This window comes from Callithrix jacchus, chromosome 15, assembly GCF_049354715.1.
Source record: "Callithrix jacchus isolate 240 chromosome 15, calJac240_pri, whole genome shotgun sequence".
NCBI lineage: Eukaryota > Metazoa > Chordata > Mammalia > Primates > Cebidae > Callithrix > Callithrix jacchus.
Window position 1 is genome coordinate 40,787,749 of NC_133516.1, and position 17,459 is coordinate 40,805,207.

General features: G+C 37.1%; 1 protein-coding gene across 31 annotated transcripts in view; it reads right to left on the reverse strand.

The window, feature by feature from the left end:
• CFAP20DC (CFAP20 domain containing) overlaps positions 1-17,459 on the reverse strand; it is a 352,305-nt gene that overhangs the window by 312,040 nt on the left and 22,806 nt on the right. For 2 of the 31 annotated variants that reach the window (XM_078351350.1, XM_078351349.1), the window contains exon 1: positions 1-14,326. This exon is cut by the window's left edge. The exons of the other annotated variants lie outside the window; for them this stretch is intronic. The gene's annotated coding sequence lies outside the window, so the exon portion shown is untranslated. Of the gene's footprint in view, positions 14,327-17,459 lie in introns of those variants that run through there. 31 annotated transcript variants of the gene reach the window in all.

Here is a 17,459-nt window from a genome sequence, read left to right on the forward strand (position 1 = left end):
GTTCAAGAAAGAAAAGAAAAATGGATACTGGTGAGCATTGAGGAGTGTTTGTCACAGGAAGTAACTTATAATCCTGTCCAACTTTTATGTTAGGTTGTGATCCAACTACTAAGAGACACATGCTACTGAACACTCTTCTCTTTGGTAAGCAGTTCACTTATTTTATTAATGTAGGCTTAGATACATGTCTGCTACTTGAAAGGATGTTCTCAGCATCATATTATTTTAAGAATAAATGTTAGACACAGATAGCAATTATGGGAGTTTACCTAAATTCATTACACACAGACAGGCTTTTAGGAGTTAGCACAAATGGTCTGCATTTTATCTATTACATATACCAACACCAGTGAAAGTATGCAGACTTGTTACAACTCCAAGTAGCAGAAGTACTAACACCTGCACATACTCAATATTCTAGATGCTTCCCAGGAATGGTAGGATAAGCCAGCTGCTATTTTTCCTTCCTGCCCAAATATTTTCCAAATATTAAGCTATTTTTGTTATTGCAAAGAGGTAACAAAATTCACAGAACTAAGCATTTAACAATTGGCTACTATATTTTTGACAGATGGCTACATTTACAATTACTAACAGTCTTTCTACTATTTGAATATAAAACCAAAAAAACTACATAAATTACATGCTCAGTTGCTTTAGTTCTCATTTAACTTAAGGGAAAAAGAATTAATTTGATCTAACTATTTTAAATATTTGCCAACAGGATGAATTCAATGACGTATGCAAGGATAATACTGAATTAACCGTCTTCTACTTCTTGCCACTAAACAATGTATCAGCTTGCTTTGCTACTGAAATTGAGTAAAACAGATAGGACAGCTAATTTAAACAGTTGTTTGCACATTCAATATTTATAACCCAAATCTTGCATGACTGACTGCAAGCAGTGAGTTAGAAGGTTTAGCTCAGCTGCTGCCTAGAGTGATGGATGGCCTTGAAGAATTTCTTGTTCACTGACCAGATCAATCACATAACAAAATGGGAAAAAAACATCAACCTTAAACTAGATTTCCAACATTTCCATCTGTATGCAAAACTGTTGCAGAAAGAAATGTATCATAAAACATAATGTGAAGCTACTTAAAAATAATACAAATCCACCAGAAATGATGTAGAATTCAAATAAAAAAAGTAAGGTGACTGGATGATATTCCTACTTTTTAACTAAATATTAACTGAAACTTTATGATACCTGTACTCCAAATAGTATTGTCAATTCATAGGGATATCAAGCTCAGACTCACAAGTAAAAAGAGGGTAACAGTTGAAAGGCCTGAAATTTCTTTGACAGTACTTGCAGTTAAATTTTATTTAATCAAACTAAAAGTTAGTGTTGTGGCAATTATTATATGCTGCTTCTTTTAATTATCTCAATGGCTGTCCCCCAAAAAAAGTCTGTTAAGGAGTTAACAGAGTACTACATATGGAACATGGCTATGTAAGGTCCTCCTTATTAGTATGCTTGACTGGTTTGTGAGGCTCCACGGTAAGCATCTCCTCCCAGCTCCACATTCAGTGAAGTCAGATTGCTAGTTTGAAAGCAGCCATGGTGGGAATATTTACACCACAGAAACTAGAAGCACTAAGCATCAGGACCCTCAATATTCCATCCCACCCCAGAGCCAAGTATTAAACATTTACCAGTACACAACAATTGAGCTCATTTCTGAGGTTAAGATGTGGGTTTAATAGTGAGGCTGAAGGAACTAAGGACTGAAGAGCCTAAGGTTGAGCTCCTGTTGAACAGATGTGGGAGGGGGCAGGCTCAGATCTTGAATAATCCTGCAGGTGCTTCAGGTGTCTAAAGATGTCTGTAGTTAGCAACCAGGATGAAAGAAACAGCATTTACCATTTCCTACAGCCCTCAGACATCCACTTTCTCTTCTTGAGTAACTTTATTCCCATAGGAGTAGAAGTGAGAGAAGGAAGCAGAGCAGCTGAAGAGTGACAAAGAGATGAGAAGGGGCCGGGTGTGGTTACTCATGCCTGTAGTCCCAGAGCTTTGAGAGGCTGAGGTGGGTGGATCACAAGGTCATGAGATCGAGACCATCCTGGCCAACGTGATGAAACCCCTTCTCTACTAAAAATACAAAAAATTAGCTGGGCATAGTGGTGCATGCCTATACTCCTAGCTGCTTGGAAGGCTGAGGCAGGAGAATCCCTTGAACCCAGGAGGAGGAGGTTGCAGTGAGCCAAGATTGTGCCACTGCACTCCAGCCTCCAGCCTGGCAACAGAGTGAGACTCCATCTCAAAAAAAAAAAAGAGTAGAAGGCAAAGGGCAAGAAAAAAAATAGATGGAGGGAAAAGAAGACAAAGAGAAGTAAAATGGGAAAGAGGAAAAAGGATGAGGGAGAAATGGAAGAGAAAGAAGAAACAAAATGCCAGAAAAGAGAAGAAAGAGAAAGGAAAAGGAAAAGAAGGAAAGAGGAAGGAGGAGGGTTGGAAGGTAGAGGAGGAAGAAGGGCTATAGGCCACTGGAAACAGCGTATCTAATCCTCTAGTTTATTCACATTTACTTCACTTTAAGAATCAGTTGTGTTCCTGAATGTCTTTCATAAAAGTACACATGCAGTCTTAGAATGAGGTCTTACAGACATTCAGACGTCTTTCCATAAGATGGCAAATTTCTAAAAAATGCCAGACACATGGTGGTCTGTTCTCAAGGCTAAACCAAAGAGATGGAGGCTTTAGTGCTATGGACAACAACTTTTCTGCTGTTGAAGTCTGTTTTACTCTTTAGAAGCCAGAGGTTGGGACTCTCTGGCTTCTAAGCAATGGGTGAAGAACATATGGCCACATTTCCATATCCAGGCAGTACCAGGATGCTCAGGTTGGGACAAAATGCTGGGAAGAAGCCAGATCCTAAGTTCTAGCTACCTTGTGGGTTTTCAGGAATTCCTTAATTCGTGGTTCTTAAACTTCAAGTGTATCAGAATCACCTAAACGACCTGTTAAAAACATGGATTGCTGATAGATAGCTAAGATATGAAATCAACTTAAGTGTCCATCAGTGAATAAATGAATAAAGAAAATGTGGCATATATACACAATGGAATAATATCCAGCCATAAAAAAAGATGAAATCCTGCCACTGGCAGTAACATGGATGAGGCTGGAGGACATTATGCTAAATGAACTAAGTCTCAGACATTATGTTAAGTGAACTTAGTAACAACAGTAAGATGTTGTCACTCATATGTGAGGATCAACAAAAAAATCTGAGCTCATGGAAACAGAGAGTAAAATTTTGGGTATGAGAGGATGGGAAGAGTGTGGGGAACAGTTGGTTAATACATACAAAATTACAGCTAGATGGAATGTGTTTTGATGTTCTGTAGCACTGTAGGGGGAAGATGATTAACTGTAATTTATTGTATACATTCAAAAAGCTAGAAGAGTCGATTAAATGTTTATTATACAAAGAAATAATAAATTAGATAATGAATGTTAATCATTACATATTGTATATGCACACTGAAATACATGTATAGGGAATCTGTGTCCCGTAAGGATGCACAATTATTACTTGTTAACTAAAAATGTTTACAAAAAATGTTTTAACCCACAGATTGCTGGGTCCTGTCTCCAGAGTTTCTCTCCCAGTAGGTCTGGGGCAAAGCCTGAGAATTTGCAGTTCTAACAAGTTCCAAGGTTGCCCATGCCGCTCATGCAGGAACTACACTTTAAGAACTACAACAACAACAACAGAAAACATCCTGGAATCTAAGATTTTATTAGTTAGAATCTTAGCAAGAATTTAAATTAGAGAAACACGGGCTAATGATGAAGAGAGGGGTCCTGAGAGGGAAGAAGAAAGGCATCACAAACCAATTTTTCTTATTTACAATTATGCCCGCAGCTGGCTGTGGCATCCACAAATGTTTTTCTAGCAGCCAACTTCGGAGTCTCTTCCTTCCTCAATCTCTGTCTCCTTACCCACAGGGCTAGGGTCTTCTAAAACCATTTTTATAGTCATGAGCACAACTGAACGGAACAGGGGTAAATGCCTTACCCAAACTAACACAATCATATTCTCCCTCTAGGAATTTTGAAATTGCCTGGCGGACAAATGAAGCAAAATATGGAAAAAGCTAAGCTGAAAGACAGAGCGTGCTTAAGACTTTCTAGTACTAGCTTCCACGCCCAGCTTCATCAATGCTCGTGAGCTTCCTGTGACATCCCAACAAACTTGTGCTTGATGCTCCGGCTGTGCTTTAATTCACTCAAGTTGCTGTGGTGAATGGAAATGAGTCCAAATGATGCTAGCCCCCCCACCCATAACTTTAGCAACTTTACTACTAAAAAGCAACTCAAGTACCTTTTGGCAAACAGAGTATACAATGCTGATTCTGATACTGTAATCTTTAGTGGCCTATGATATGGTCCTGTCACTGAGCTTACGAGAAACAAACAAAACAAACAAAAGCCCTACACCCGTGTTTTGGTTGCTGTTGGATAGTAGAAAAGTCTCATTCATCCTCCTTATGAATTTTTAGATTCCAGGTTAAACAGTTATTACTATTTATTTGTTAGAGTATCAGTTAGGATTCTTTTATCTCAAAAGTTAACAAAAAATCTAACTCAAGCAAGTTCACCTAAATGGAATGTACTAGCTCACATTATTAGAAACCATTGAGGTAGGGCGAGCTTTAGGATTGATTGATTCGGCAGCTCAAAGCTGTCATCAATGACCCAATTACTTTGTTTCTCCCTTTCTGCCATCTGGTGTCAGTTCTGTCCTCATGGTCACAGGATGGGTGCCAGCTACAAACAGAGTGCTGCCCAGTCTAGCATCCTAAACAAGAGTCATAAAAGTCACTCAAATTGGCCCAGCATAGGTCAGATTCCCATTCCTAAAAGAATAAATGTGGCTAAATAAATGAAATGCACTAATTGACCTATCAATCAAAGCCCACTCCAGAGGCTATACCATGATCCATTTTACTAGACACACATAGGCTGCACTGGCCAGCGAAGGGACCCAAACAAACATCAGATAATTTTTGGAAGAGAAAAATGTGGCAAAGTATGCTAGGTAGACAACTAATAAATGTCTACTACACTTGGTTCTTCCATGTGTTACTAGAAAATAACTTAAAAATTCACTTTATTTTGTAACCATTATAGTAATAATGAGTTCAGGCAAGAATCATCATTCTAAACTGGTGAATGAGAGCTTAATGAAGAAGAAGATATTTACATAATCTCAAATTATAGCTCCACAAATGACTCAACCAATACTGAAGTTAAAACACTTGGTTAAGGTGGTCCCCACCAGGTTTTCTTTACTATGAGAAAACCTGGTAGAGACCACCTTAGCCAAGTGATGGAAGTTAACATCAGCTGTAAACATCATAAGCCTTCTGATAAACTGCACTGAGAAGGGCACAACATCACTTACATAGTAGATTTCGCCAAAGATGAATCATATCACATCATGTTTTCTAATCATAAGAAAACATCAGACAAACTGGATTAAGGGGCATTCTACAAAATAACTGACCTGTACTTTTCAGCAGTGTCACTGATGTGAAAGACACAGAAATGCTGAGGAACCATTCCAAATTAATGAAGACAAGTGAAAACTAAAGGTACTGTGTAATTCTGGATCAAAAACATAATTGCTATGAAGGACAGTATGTCTATACCACAGATAGCAGCACTGCATCAACGTTAAATGGTTTCGAAAACTGTACTGTGGTCACGTAAGTGAATGTCCTTAGTAAATATATACTGAAGTGTTTAATAAAGGAGTACGAGGTCTGCAACATACTCTCAAATAGCTCTAGGGGAAAAATGTGTATACACACACGATCACATACATAGAGAAAAACTGTAAAGGCAAATGTGGCAAAATGTTAATAATTCGTGAATATGGGTGAAAAGTATATGGTAGTTCTTTTTATTATTTTTGTAACTTTTCTTTAAGTTTGAAATTATTTCAAAATAAAGTTTTTTCTGGAGACAACAGATGCTGGAGAGGATGTGGAGAAATAGGAACGCTTTTACACTGTTGGTGGGAGTGTCAATTAGATCAACCATTGTGGAAGACAGTGTGGCAATTCCTCAAGGACCTAGAAATAGAAATTCCATTTGACCCAGCAATCCCATTACTGGGTATATAACCAAAGGATTATAAATTGTTCTACTATAAGGACACATGCACACGAATGTTCATTGCAGCACTGTTTACAATAGCAAAGACTTCGAACCAACCCCAATGCCCATCGATGATAGAATGGGAAAACATGGCATGTATATACCATGGAATACTGTGCAGCCATAATAAAACTATGAGTTTGTGTCCTTTGTAGGGACATGGATGAACCTAGAAACCATCATTCTCAGCAAACTGACACAAGAACAGAAAATCAAACACTGTATGTTCTCACTCATAGGAGGGTGTTGAACAATGAGAACACATTGACACAGGGAGGGGAGCATCACACACAGGTCTGTTGGGGGGAACTATGGGAGGGACAGCGGGGGGTGGGGAGTTGGGGAGAGACAGCATGGGGAGAAATGCCAGATATAGGTGATGGGGAGGAATGCAGCAAATCACATTGCCACGTATGTACCTATGCAACAAATTTGCATGTTCTTCCCATGTACCCCCAAACCTTAAATGCAATAAAAACAAACAAAAAAAGTTTTTAAAAAAATTTAAATTGCATGATCCTACAACTTGTCTCAAACCATAAGGTGTTACTATTTTACACTGTTTGCCACTTAAGCTTTGTAAGAGCAAAAAGCTGAAAACAAATAATTGAATTTTAACTTATTTATGTATAGAATGAGAATAATCAGCATAAACTTGTTACTCTGGTGGAGGCAGGTGTGTCTTGGCTAGCCCAGTTATTTCCTTTTCTTTTGGGCATATAACCAGAGTCTGTTTCCTAGCCCACAATACTGTTATGAGTGATGTATGAGTTCTGGTCAGGGAAACATGACCCCAAACATCCTCCCAAGTGATTCTCCAGGCTCTCTCTTCCCTTGTTTGCTGACAAGCAAGGGATATGGAAGATCCAGCGGAACACTATGAGGCCCTAGATTAGAAGATGAAAGCAGCCTAGGTCCCCCTAAATGACTCTGAGAAACAGAGCCCCTCTCTTTGGCCTGCAATGAATTACAACATGAATAAGAAATGAAGCTTTACTGTGTCAAGTAAGCCACTGGAATTTAGGGATTATCTGTTAGAGCAGTTAGTAGCACACCTGACTGATAAAGCTACCTAATTTGTGAAACAGATTAATAAAATGGTGACACTTCAGGAAAATGTACTAAGTGAGAATGTCATGTATTTGCTTTTAGGGTATATTTTAGCAGTTTCCAAAATGTGGTTAAGGGATTCTTGATCCTCAAAAGGTAGTCTGGGGATGGCTGAGGGTCTCCAAGATCCCTTCAGGAACTCAGTGAGGTCAAAACCATTTTCATAACAATACTAACATGTTATTTGTTTTTCACTCTCATTCCCTCACAGCATATAGTGGAGTTTTTCAAAAGGTGACATGATGTATTATATACAACAGATTGAATTAGATGCAGATAAGAAAATCTACCTGTCTTCTATATTTAGTGAGACGTTAAAAAGATTTGCAAAAATGTAAAATAATGTCATTCTTCACTAATTTTAGAAAATAGAGATATTTTATGTATAGGTTTGTATAGGTATTAATGCTAATATGACATGGATTTATTATTATTTCTAAATAATAAACATCTTTTATACTACTCAGTGTTAATTTCCAACATGGTAAATATTGAGCCACAACCCACATAAAGAAAAGCTCTCTTGGGCTCTCAATGTTCTTTTTTCCTTTCCTTTTTTTTCTTTTTAATTATACTTCAAGTTCTGGGGTACATGTGCCAATCATGCAGTTTGTTACATAGGTATACATGTGCCATGGTGGTGTTCTGCTGCATCCATTGCCCCATTATCTACATTAGGTATTTTTTCCAATACTATCCCTCCCCAATACCCCCACCCTCTGCTATTCCTCCCCTAGACCCTCACTCCCCCAAGTCATGATGTGTGATGTTCCCCTCCCTGTGTCTGTGTGTTCTCATTGTTCAACACCCACTTATGAGTGAGAACATGCGGTGTTTGGTTTTCTGTTCTTGTGTCAGTTTGCTGAGAATGATGGTTTCCAGTTTCATCCATGTCCCCACAAAGGACATGAACTCATCCTTTTTTATGGCTGCATAGTATTCCACGGTATATATGTACCACATTTTCTTTAACCAGTCTATCATTGATGGGCATTTGAGTTGGTTCCAAGTCTTTGCTAGTGTAAACAGCGCCACAGTGAACATACATGTGCATGTGTCTTTATGAAAGAATGATTTATAATCCTTTGGGTATATACCCAGTAATGGGATTGCTGGGTCAAATGGTATTTTTGTTTCTAGATCCTTGAGGAATCACCACACTGTCTTCCACAATGGTTAAATTAATTTACACTCCTACGAACAGTGTCAAACCAGAAAATATCAGGCCAATATCCACGATGAATACTGATGCAAAAATCTTCAATGAAATCCTGGCAAACCGAATCCAACAGCACATCAAAAAGCTTAACCATCACGATCAAGTTGGCTTCATCCCTGGGATGCAAGGCTGGTTCAGCATCCACAAATCTATAAATGTAATCCACCACATAAACAGAACCAAAGACAAAAACCACATGATTATCTCAATATATGCATATATCTCAATATCTCAAAATTTAACAGCCCTTTATGCTAAAAACTCTCAATAAACTAGGCATCGATGGATCATATCTTAAAATAATAAGAGCTATTTAGGACAAACCCATAGCCAATATCATACTGAATGGGCAAAAACTGGAAGCATTCCCTTTCAAAACTGGCACATGACAAGGATGCCCTCTCTCACCACTCCTGTTCAACATAGTATTGGAACTTTTGGCTAGGGCCATCAGGCAAGAGAAAGAAATAAGGGGTATTCGAATAGCAAGAGAAGACATCAAATTGTTCCTGTTTGCAGATAACATGATTGCATATTTAGAAAACCCCACTGTCTCAGCTCAAAATCTCCTTAAAGCTGATAAACAACTTCAGCAAAGTCTTAGGATAAAATCAATTGTGCAAAAATCACAAGTATTCCTATAGACCAATACTAGACAGAGAGCCAAATCATGAGTGAACTACCATTCATAACTGCTACAAAGATAATAAAATACCTAGAAATACAACTAACAAGGGACGTGAAGGACCTCTTCAAGGAGAACTACAAACCACTGCTCAAGGAAATAAGAGAGGACACAAACAGATGGAAAAACACCCCATGCTCATGGTTAGGAAGAATCAATATCGTAAAAATGGCCATACTGCCCAAAGTAATTTATAGATTCAATGCTATCCCCATCAAGCTACCAATGACTTTCTTCACAGAATTAGAAATAAATACCTTAAACTTCATATGGAGCCAAAAAAGAGCCTACATAGCCAAGACAATCCTAAGCAAAAAAAAAACCAAGCTGGAGGCATTATGCTATGTGACTTCAAACTATATTACAAGGCTACAGTAATCAAAACAGCATGATACTGGTACCAAAACAGAGATAAAGACCAATGGAACAGAACAGAGGCTTCAGAAAGTATGCCACACAACTACCACCATCTGATCTTGGACAAACCTGAAAAAAACAAGCAATGGGGAAAGGAGTCCCCATTTAATAAATGGTGTTGGGAAAACTGGCTAGCCATATGCAGAAAGCTGAAACTGGATCTTTTCCTTACACCTTATATAAAAATTAACTCTAGATGGATTAAAGATTTAAACATGAGGCCTAATATTATCAAAACTCTAGAAGAAAACCTAAGCAATACCATTCAGGACATAGGCTTGGGCAAGGGCTTCATGACTAAAACATCAAAAGCAATGGCAACAAGATCCAAAATAGACAAATGAGATCTAATTAAACTTAGCTTCTGTACAGTAAAAGAAACTACCAATAGAGTGAACTGGCAACCAACAGAACGGGAAAAAATTTTGATATCTACCCATCTGACAAATGGCTACTATCCAGAATCTACAGAAAACTTAAACAAATTTACAAGAAAAAAAACAACCCCATCAAAAAGTGGGCAAAGGATATGCATTTGAGACACTTCTCAAAAGAAGACATTTATGCAGCCAACAAACATATGAAAAAGAAAAGCTCATCATCACTGGGCTCTCAATATTTTTTAAGAGTGCAGAGGGATCCTGATCCCAGAGTTTGAGAATTGTTTGTTTTACAATAAAGTATCTCTGAGAGTCATAACATTTTAAATAAAATAAACCCATATCACCAATGCATAGGAGGCAAGGATAGGAGGGTCCCTACTTGACTCTTATTTACTCAGGAGCACAGGATCTAGAACATAATAGGTGCTCATCTATATTTGTTAAATTAATAAATTGTGTAATAGTGATAATATCCACTTTTAAGAGTGCTGTGATAATTGCATGAAATAATGTGTGTGTGTGTGTGTGTGTGTGTGTGTGTGTGTGTTTATAGTAGATTATCACTGTTCACAGTTATTTGCTATCTCCCTTTCACATAGGAGACTGAATACAACCCTGCCCTGTTAACTCTAGGCTTGGCCGTGTTAACCGGGCTGGCCAGTGAATGCAAGGAGAAATAATATGTGCCACATATATGAGGAGAAACTTTAAATTCAATTGTGTGGTTCTGCTCAGACTCTTGCTCTTTTGCTCTCGCCTTATAGACACTATGTCCCATGTAGGAACTGTTGTTCTATCCAGGTTCTGGAATGAGAAGACACAGACCAGATACATAGTCACGCTATAGATAAAGCAGAGCTGCAGCCTACTTGTAGCTCTCAGGTAATGTGAGACAGCTATGTATGAAATTTTATAAACCATCTTAGCAAACCTGGCAAATAGAGCTTTATATTTGTGACCCCAAACATCTTCCCATGTGTTTCTCCAGGCTCTCTCTTCTTTTGCTTGCTGACCAGATATAGAGGATACAGTAGAGGACTCTGAGGTCCTAGATGGAAGACGGAAGCAGCCCAGGTTCCTTGGCCTAATGTATGATAGATGTTCAATAAATCCAACCATTCTAATCAGTGTTATTATTTAGCTAGAGAAACACTAAAGAATTGTAGCTTAGTGCTTAAATGACTGCACAGAGCATCTAAATTAAGGCAATTTGGATGGTACCATTAAGATCGCCTTAGGGTGCCAGGTGAATAAAGTACATGACTTAGGACAAGAGTGGCATCAAAGTATAACAGATCTGACTATTATGAAAAATTTCGGTAACCACTTACCCATGAATGCCGTTAGAGGGGCTCAGGAATATCTGTAGACATCACTGGCAGGTGACTGAGAGAGAAAGCAGTTCTAAGGTAACTGTCAAGCAACTATAATAAAGGAGCAGAGGATTGGATGTATCAGTCCCTTTGCCCACCCCACTTACACTGCCTTCTTAGGGAATCTGCTCCAGCTTACAACCTCTAAAATTGAAACCAGCTTTAGAGCATTTAGCTTAAAGCCAGTGATTGGCCAAGGACCAATCCTGATGATTATTTCAAATCTCTGAAACAGCAGACACACAGACTGAACCTGATCACACAGTGATGGGAAATGGACTTGTAGGGTCGTAGAGTGATGTACTGCTAGCCATTATTGTCCATATGCACAATGGCAAGCAATCAGAGAAAGCTGGTCTGCAGGGTGAAACAGAAGAACTGAGAAGCAAACTTACAAACAAAATGAGAGATGAGACTAGCTGCGAGAGAGAGAGAGAGAGAGAGAGAGAGAGAGAGAGAGAGAGAGAGAGAGAGGGAGACAGAAAGAAACTGTTGACAACTCTCACCTCCCACGAGGACTGTACTTTTGCAGCTGGGTTCCTTAAGATCTCTCCGTGTTCTTCCAGTACATTTTTTTTACTTGAAATAATTTAAATAGATTTCTGACTTTAAGAATCAAATGATCATGAAAGTAAGTTGCTTTGTTTTTTGTCTTGCTAATCCTGACCCAAGAAAATAATATTATTTCTTTGATTTTTGAAGGGAAGGAGTAAGGGAGGAGTAGAAACCTGGGATATCATAACAGAATTAACCTTCTGCAGTTAAGAATCCAAAGTACTTGCAGAAATAAATTCATTTTTTAGAAGTGTCAGAAACCATGATCATAAAATCGTAATATATGTTTGTTTACCTTTTTGCAACTAAAGCACTAAAAGGCAGCAAAGATTTCAAGAGAAGAGGCTAGAGAGTCAGAAGTCTAGAACTTTCGTCCTGGTTTTGCCACTAAGAAACTGCATCCTGAGAGATGCCACATCCCTTTTCTGGGTTTTAGGATTTTTCCTACAAAAAATAGGGAACTGGATAAGATTTGTAGATTCTCTATAATAGAGAATTGAGCTGCTAAAGCTTTTTAAAAATTTATGCTAACACATCAGTTTCTAAATATAGTGAATTTGTATATTTATTTCAAATCATTGTTTATAGCTTATCAGTAATCACATATGGTTTTAAATAATGCTAAGAGAGATTTTGCTTTCCAAGTTATAGATCAATAGTATTTAACCTTAAAAAAAAGAGAACGGTAATGTCTATGTACATGAAACAGAAAGGTTGTTCCTACTTATTGCTAATAAATGCAACCAACCACTTACCATACTGAGAATTTCACATTATTGCCATTGTTTGAAATAGTTTATCGTAATATCTTTTAAATATGAAATGACAAAACAAAGATCACTAATGTGTTCTAATAAACATGGGAAGACTACTTGGTTTTAACTAAAGTTGTCTTTGGGGAGTTCTATTACAGGCTTATACACAAACTCAGAGTTTTTATCTAAGAGCCAACTGTGGTGTTCTACAGCTTTAGTACAGCCTTGAAAACGTTTACTTAAATATACTACCCACATGACCATTTTAAGAAAATTCATTCATTATCTAAATGATTCTGCCTTTACTTATTCTTTAATATAGTTACCATACTGCCAGTAGAGGTAATATACAATTTATACATGACAGAGCAAATTAAAAGGTTAAATTAAGGCCCAGTCATTAGTCTTCCAGGAACTAAGAATTGAGAAAATGAAAGCACAATACTTTCTTAGTCCTGTTCATCTGCTTTCTACTCTAATTCTTGTTTCTTTTTTTGTTTTGCTGTCTTTTTCTAATCAAAGAACACCGACAGTGTTATCAAAACATTTCAGTACAATACAATATAACAAGTGCTACTGAGGACCAACCATGCACGGAAAATTCTTCTAAGTTCTGTAGAGATTACAATGATGACAAGATGTAGTCCCTGCCCTTAAAGTAACCATGTGCACAATTATGAGAAGACAGAGGAAGCAAAGATGTTACTACTATTGAAGGATATGGGAAGTATTTATGAAAGATAATGCATTTGAGTTTGACCCTAAAGAATGATTAGGGTTCAAAAAGTAGAGAGAATGGGATTAGGTTGGATGAAAAACTTGAGCCAAAGGCACGAGAGATTGTCAGGTGCTCAGCAACCAAGGTGGCTATGGCAAGCAGGAGGAGTGGAATGAATTATGGAGGGAGAGGTACCTCAGATCAGATCCAGAAGCCTCAGGTGCCCAGTGACCACCAACTTGGTGGGGCAACTGAATAAAGAAGCTTGGGCTACAGGAAATCCTGATGTTTGTCCCCACGGACCCAGGCTGCCTAAGACCAAAATCTAAAACTTAATATTCAAATACTGATCATTTAAAAAGTAAAAACAAGTATTAGAGTACCTCAAAACACAGAATTTAAATGTAGTTGAAAACTGAAATATAAGCTTTATTTGACTATGTATTATTACCCAGTTTTAATTGAATCCCATTACTGAGTATATATCCAAAGGATTATAAATTGTTATATTATAAAGACACATGCACACATATGTTCATTGTGGCACTGTTTACAATAGCAAAGACTTACAACCAACCCAAATGCCCATCGATGATAGACTGGACAAGGAAACTGTGGTACGTATATACCATGGAATATTATGCAGCCATAAAAAACAATGAGTTTGTGTCCTTTGTAGGAACATGGAGGAATCTGGAAACCATCATTCTCAGCAAACTGACACAAGAACAGAAAATCAAACACTGCATGTTCTCACTCATAGGAGGGTGTTGAACAATGAGAACACATGGACACTGAGAGGGGAGCATCACACACTGGGGTCTGTTGGGGGGGACTAGGGGAGGGGCAGTGGGGGGTGGGGAGGTTGGGGAGGGATAACATGGGGAGAAATGTCAGATATAGGTGATGGGGGGATGGAGGCAGCAAACCACATTGCCATGTATGTATCTATGCACCAATCCTGCAGGATCGGCACGTGTACCCCAGAACCTAAAGTACAATAAATTATATATATATATATATATATAAAATATATATATGTATTTATACACACACACACACACATTAAATTAAAAAAAAAGGTTGAACCATATCAGTTGATTTCAACCTTTTGAGGGAGCAATGACATCCTCTGTTTACACAAAACATATAAATATTTTCGTCACAAAATGTATATAAGATAGAAAAAAGGGAGGATGAAATTGTTTTGTTTGAAGTAACAGAGGGGATTCAGAAGTGTTTAGAAAGTAATGGACTGGATAATTTTTAATTAACTCCAGCTAGCTCCAAAACTCATTTTCTGTGAATGGAAATTCTAAATGTGAGTATTACTACCTTACCAAGTTTAAGCCACCCATATCTTCATTCTGTCTCCCAAAAACAGTATACCACAGAACAAACTGAAGCCAAATTAAGGGAAGTCTAATAATGCAAAGAATTAAAAAACTACTGAAAGAAGGAAATTAACATTTACTGATAACACAGTACCATGCCAAGTTCTGTATCAGGATTAGGTCTCTGTAACTAATCTAAAGTCCAGTGATCTCTACTGATGTCTGTCGGAATACCTGGGCAATGTCTTCATAAATGGGGCTTAGAAATGGAAAATTCAACAGCAGCCTCATTGGTATCTAATTGCTGTGGCCCCTCGAGATCGCATGGTCTATTTGGAGGTGGAGAGTTGGTTGTTGAGTTGTCTAAATAATAAGACCATTATGTAATAAATGCCATAACAGATATGTGTAAGTGCTACTGTAAGATATATTTTTAATTTATTACATGTATGCCCTTCTAGTAGTCATTTTTATGAATCCAGAATATAAGATATTTTAACATCCAAATCAGAAACTTCACAGTTTATGATAAAAAAATAACTATAGAAATTAGGAACCCTAGAGATATTAGCCCTTCCCATAGGAGAATTCTTCTTGTATTTACAACTAGCTAACTTATCCAGGCCAAATGACTTCATGAGACTCCATGATACACTTTAATTGCTAACAAGAAATTTAATTAACTACCAGAATAAAAATGAAATACAGTGAAAGGGAAAAAGAACCAAACCAGAGTAGACATTTCTCCTGACCAAAGAAAAATAAATGAACTACATATCATGGCATCAAGAAATGTATCTACCTGGCACTGCCATATCAAAAAAGGGAGTGTATTTGGAGGATCTGTGATTTGCTGTGAATTGTCTTCAATCATCACTGTTAGTGAAGATAACAGAGGCAGCGGAAAATGGGAAAGCTCTGTGTATTATGCCTTAAGTCATTGGAAGTCTACCTATTTATTTTTCCCAGTTCCTGCTTCTTCACAGTTGAACATTTCTATCTATAGTATCTATTGGTCTGGTTACCTGTAACTCCCTTCATACCAAGACTCTGATGCCAAGACTTCTTACAGTTGTCTTTTAAATAAATAACTAGTATGTACACCAAAACAACAGTAACGACTTTTTCTTCATGTTTATGCCAGTCATTTCTTTCCAGATAGAAAACCTGCATAAGTGAATAGTCAAGCAGACTTCCAAGGAAAAGCTACTTTTCCATCTGTCTTTAGGGACAAGTAGCATGAAAATTTCACAAGGAAAGCAGACATGCCTAACTTGTTACAAAATGTTTCAGAAGAACAATTTAAAAATTCAGTAGCACTGTACTCTTATTTATATTTAAAGAATATAAAAATTATAAACTAAAACCTACTGTGCACTTAGAATTTGGCATTATTGAATTTAACCCTCTAAACTACCCAAAAAATACATATAAAAATCAACCCCATTGCATAGATGAAGCTTGAGGCTTAGACATACAAAGGTGGTCAGCAACTTGTCGCAGGTCACCTTGCTAATAAGTGGCAGAACCAGTAACTCCCAAGCCTATAATCTGCCCAATCACAGGACCCTGACCTGTGCCCTGATAATTGATATGGCAATCATGTAACTGCACAATGCATGAACAAATGTATGGCCTCTTATTATTTTGTTTTGTATAGTAAAAACACTTCCAAATATTTGTATATGTGCATTTTTCCTTTTCTTTTCACTTTGAGCATGCATCTAGTTTGCTTAGAGTATTGTAAAAATAATTTAGAAAAGTAAAATGAACCAAACTAAGAAACTCTTCATAGAAAAAAACTCTTCATAAACACATGTTTAATAGATAAAAGGATATGTATCTGATTTATATACCTACCACATATGTTATCAAAAACTTCCACATAAAACCTATTTTAAGGCATGCAAATTTAATATATTAAGAAAGTCAGTATGCAAAAGATCTTAAAGTGCTCTCTTTACTAATGCATGTAACAAAATATACTGATTATGCAAGTACATTTAATTTGACATAATTAAAATAATGAGATTTAAATACTGATGATTTTAAAAAGAAAAAATTGAAATTGAAATTAGCCATGAGAAGCATTCAAAATATTAATGAAATGTCATTACTACTTTAGTGTACTTCTAGTTTAAAAAGAGCTATTACTGGTCATTCTCGTTGTCTAGTTTAGAGATGTATTCCCGTGGTGACGTAAAAGATTTCACTGGTTAACATAATAATTATTTGGCATTTGGTTAACATCTCTTTTATAAATAACTTAAAAAGCTAGAAAGCAACCACTATTTTATTTAAAGAAAGGAACTGAATGACCGAAAGATAAGAAAGCAAGTGTTCCACAGGAGGAGTTGTGCATGGTTAAATGGACACAATCTCAAAAGCTCTCACTAATGTCAGCGTGACCCAAAGATATCAAATTTAGGTATTCTCTCAACTCCAGCGGCTTTAAAGAAGCGAAAGAAGATCGATGACATATGAATAGATCAGATCTACAGCTGTGAGGCCATATTCACTTTACTTAGTTTAAAGTTTCAATGGAGGCTACTGTCTCCAACATCACTGAAGAAGGAAAGGTAGGAGCAAAATTCAATAGAGTAGAAGAACCTGAAACTTCTACTAGATTTATTTTCTGACCTCTTTTTCTAGTTCACTAGTAAAAAAGTACAGAAAAAAGTAATCTAAGAGTAACTTTTGTTAAATTAGCTTGAGGCTAAAGCTCTGTT